The sequence below is a fragment of the Triticum aestivum genome, chromosome 3B (genome assembly GCF_018294505.1).
Source record: "Triticum aestivum cultivar Chinese Spring chromosome 3B, IWGSC CS RefSeq v2.1, whole genome shotgun sequence".
Classification (NCBI taxonomy): domain Eukaryota; kingdom Viridiplantae; phylum Streptophyta; class Magnoliopsida; order Poales; family Poaceae; genus Triticum; species Triticum aestivum.
This window is the reverse complement of record NC_057801.1, coordinates 189,948,361-189,952,866: the sequence shown is the minus strand read 5'-3', so window position 1 is coordinate 189,952,866 and position 4,506 is coordinate 189,948,361. Positions and strand designations below refer to the sequence as shown.

General features: G+C 50.8%; 1 long non-coding RNA gene across 1 annotated transcript; it reads right to left on the bottom strand.

Moving 5' to 3' along the window:
• Positions 1–815: 815 nt before the first annotated feature.
• On the bottom strand, positions 816–2,894 carry LOC123069303 (uncharacterized). The gene is made up of 3 exons (XR_006432441.1): positions 2,408–2,894; positions 1,673–2,180; positions 816–1,545 (listed from the first exon to the last, which is right to left on the bottom strand). It is a non-coding gene; the product is annotated as an uncharacterized lncRNA (long non-coding RNA).
• Between the last annotated feature and the right edge of the window lie 1,612 nt (positions 2,895–4,506).

Here is a 4,506-nt window from a genome sequence, read left to right as displayed (position 1 = left end):
CTTGTTTTATTATTCTCAACCTGAAATAGACTAGGACGTTTTATTTTGGACGTGCACGTGTACAACCACCTGGATCCCATGGACACCACCTGGACAAAAGGAGTGCATGTGTATGGCTGTTGGTCTGCACCGCACAAGGAAGAGTGGAGGGCTTGCGATGGAGAATGACGAGGAGGGGTGCGCCCCCCCAACCGCCGATGTTGCAGACTTTGAGGTCGCTGCCCGCGGGGAAAACAGCATGCCGGCCGCCCGTGGGGGAAACCACATGCCCAAGATCCCCGATGCAGCGGACGAGATCGAGGTCCTTTGCGCAGCGAAGGGCAACTTGGAGGAGCGGCAGCTGCAGACCACGCATCTCCCGCACACGCCGACGCGCTAGGAGGCCGCGCGCAGCAGCCTGCAGCCTCACTGCCGCCGACACGTGGCGGGTAGCGATCCAAGACGGAAGCGGTGACGGCGACGGCAGGGACTTGATCTGCTGGATGTGGACGCCCTGGGATGGCGGCGGCGCTGATGGGAACGAGGTCGTCGCACTCCCGTCGTAGGGCATCCCATACTGGGCAGCAGAGCTGACCGGCGGTGGCTGCTGCAGCTGCAGCGGCTGCTGCGCTGGCGCGCCAGGCGCGGCGGAGGCTGCCAGTAGCGGTGGCTGCCACTGCAGCCAGGGCTGGGCGGTGGTGGCGATGGATGACAGCTGCAGCGGCCCGGCGAGCGCGGCGAAGGCACGGCCAGGCAAGAGGGAAGGGATTTCCTTCTTAATTCTTGCTTGATTAGATTGATACATCTCCTCTCTTTATATAAAGAGGTTTACTTGACTCTCAAGCAAGGCTTACTTGGCCCCTAAGCAAACGACCCTTATCTCTATTAACCCTAAGACTAATGGGCCCATTAGGCCCATTACGTACTCTAACAAGAACAAAATAGCATGTGTTTGAATAAGGGACTTAACAGGAGGTGGCTCAGTGCGCAAGAATGAGTGTGGCTGTTCTCACCGCACAACTTCCTTCTCTCCAGACCTCCACCATGGTCAACAATGCAGCCACCTTAATGCGGCCACAGACACACCACAACTATTTCACAATTAGTGTGTGAATTGTCAAAAAATATATTATTGTTAAAGCCAAAGCGTGCATACCAAAGAAAAAAAATTCCAAATGTTTCCCTACCTACCATCATTTCTTGCAGTTTGAGAGAATAGTTGCCCTTAAAAAAGAGCAAACTCAGCACATACAAACAAACATACTGGAATGTAAGAATATATCGTACATATATGTAGCACCAGAATAATGAGATAAAGATAATGAAGAACCAACTTGATGGAGAAGTGAGTCAAAGAACATGAATCTGGTTGAGGGCAAGATGGTTAAAAGTATATGATCTACATGTCAAAAAAAGAAGTACATGATCTGAAGACATGGATTACAAACTAACAAAAAAACTGTTAACGACAATCGAACAAAGACAGAACGGGAACCAAAGGGTTTACCTTGATGGAAAAGTGAGTCAAAGAACATGAATCTGGTTGAGGGCAAGATGATTCCTGGCCTGGAGATGAAGAAATCAAAGAAGAAAATATTTCTTTTCTCAGCAGAGCTATCCATCTAAATTTTATTTAACTTTGGAAGTGTTGCAACTAAAATGCTTGAAAGGTGGCCAAAATTGGGAAGCAAACCTTCGATAACTCTCGACAAATCAATATCACTCCACAAGTGATAGGTGTGCCAATTGATAGAGATAGACTGGGCATTCAGTCATTCAGCCATTGGCTCTCTCTTAAGCTGACCAAGCAGCTGAAATGGACAAAGGCAACTTCTATGTTAAATCATGATTTGCATCATCACAACAAATATTTTGTAGTACCTGATGAATCCGCAATGCATAAAAATAAATGAAACATGTGCGAATACAGTTGCAAGTAATTTTCTTTCAACAGAAATAAAGATCCCCAACTTGCACTATGGTTCCAAACATAGAAGTCGTAAAGAGGAAGATTTTGGCGCAATCTTCCACCTCCTATACTAAGCTGATCAGGGTAGGACCTGAAGTACTGTATCTTTAGCACAATCAACAGCTAATACCAAAAATCTTGAAGGAAGGGCTGATTGAAGGGAACACTTTTAGGAGCTAATGTGGATATTCAAGCAATTCCTGCAATGGCTCCTATAGGTGACTGGCAATTCCTGCAATGCAGTTATATTCAAGTCAAGGTCCTGATAAAGAACTTGAACACTACCAGGATAAGAAGGTGCTAATGGTTTAAAATACAAGGTGGTGACAATGAACTAGAATAACAGAAGGTGCTAATGATTTCATGTTTCTGAACTAGAATGCAAAAGTTGATGCAGCCGTTCTCAGTCGGGCATTCAAGCAAACACTTGTTGGGCGCACATGCAGCACATCTGATTACCTGAGTCAACACGCACGGACAGCACACATGCCGGGCAGCCGGCCGGCCATGCGCGCCCTCAGTCATCCATCCAACACGCATAGCACGCCGGCAGGGCACCACGCACGCACAAGCCAAAATTTGCAGGGGTGCATTGGACATTTGGGGCGGCCATTACAAAACCGATTGAATAAACGATTTACAGTCGGCCTGATAAATGTGCCCCGGCGCCTGCCATCCAACGGCTCCCATCCAGCGCCGGCTCGTGCTCTGCCTCGTCCTCAAGCCCAATCCACCGGCCCGAGCGTTCGGCTTCAGTCCTCAAGCCACCACTGCGGCGAGCGCTCTCACCGGGCGCGTGGATCAGGACCGCCACCTCGAGCCTCACCAAGGTCGTGCGCACGGGTCGTGCCTAAGAGCATCTCTGACAGACCCGCATAACGTCGACCCGCAAAACGCGTTTGGAGTTCGCGGAAAAACGACTTTACGATCCGACGCAGGCGAAGGTAGAGTCAGACCCTGTAAACAGACCCGGAAAAAGGACATTCGCAGTAGATGCCCTTTTATGGATCGGCTACATGGGTCTGTTCGGGCATCGCCGCTTGGACCCGCAAAGCGAAAACCCCCAATTGAGCGAATTTGACAGCAATTCTGATAAATGAGTTCAAATTCAAACAATAAAACATAGTTGGCGCACAAATAAAATCATAGTTTTGTAGGACAAACGCAAAAGGACTTGCAAACGACCACGTCCCTCGCTCTTCACTCCGCACCACCTCCATCGACATCATTGCCGCCCCCGAATCCCGGTTGTGGCATTGTTCGAACCACCGCTACATTGAGCGGCATCAAGTCAAGAACAACCGCAATGCCGAAAAACCGAAGCAAGAACAAGAGATCGAAGATGCAAACCTTCCGACCATTTCATCGAACACCTCGCTTGCGGTGGAAGCAGCGCCGTTGAGCGGCATCGACGGGGAACATCTCGCCGGGGCGGGGGGAGTGGACGAAGGCATCGACCTTTTCATAGCAATCATCTTCCGCTTCATGCCCGAAACCTTACTCAACTTCTCCGCCGGCGGCCGGGCAGATCGCGCAGCGGCGGCGGCGCCCGACGCGCGTGCCTTTCCGGCGGGGCCAGCCGGATTGCCGCCCTGCACGACAACGTTGCCCTGCCGCTTGCGGGCAGGCGTGTTGGGGCCTTGGGCGACGACGGGGGCGACATGGCCAGCGACGAGATCCGCCGGAGGGGATTGCGCCTGCACGACCTCCATGGGGGACAAGGGACTGCTGGGAGGTTTCTATGACGGCGAGGTACGGCGGGGAAGATGGACGGAGCTCGCGGCCGAGGCGGGGGGGGGGGGGGGGAGCTGGAACAGCCGCGCAGAAATTTCCCTCGCGTCAAATCTCGCTGCGGATAGGGGGCGAGCTTGGGTCGGCCTCCCACCCCGTGAATCTAAAGGTTGAGGGCGAACTTTTGGCGCCCCCCGCAAATATTTTTACAGGCCAGACGCGTTTGTCGGGTCTGTTCGACGGAATTTTCCGCACCGACCCGTATTTTGGCGGTTATCTTGCGGGTCGGGGCTTTTTACGAGGTCTGCTAGAAATGCTCTAATGGGCAGCTCCTGCATGACTTTTCGGACGCCGGCGCGGTGGACCATTACAAGAGGCTCAGGGATTGAGTGACTTTGCTCAGTCAAGTCTGACCGTGACTTAGCGCCTCCCATCCAGCGTCCAGATAGGATCCAACGGCTTAGACTTCACGAAAGTAAAACTGAAGTGTTAACTCCCCTTTTTTTTAACGAGTAATGCTAGAGATACGAAAGGCTATGTACTCCCTCCTTCCATCTATATAGGGCCTAATGCATTTTTTAACATCGCATTTGACTATTGACAAAATTAATAGTACATGACATGCACAATGTGAAAATTATATCATCGAAAGCTCCTTTCACATACGAATTTAACGGTGTGCTTTGTGTAAGTTGCATGTCATACATTATTGCTCTAATATTTGGTCAAGTTAGCCTCAAAAAATGCATTAGGCCCTATATAGGAAGGAGGGAGTAGAGATTTTATGGGGGTGATGATCTGGACGATTAGGATTGGAAGTGGGGGAT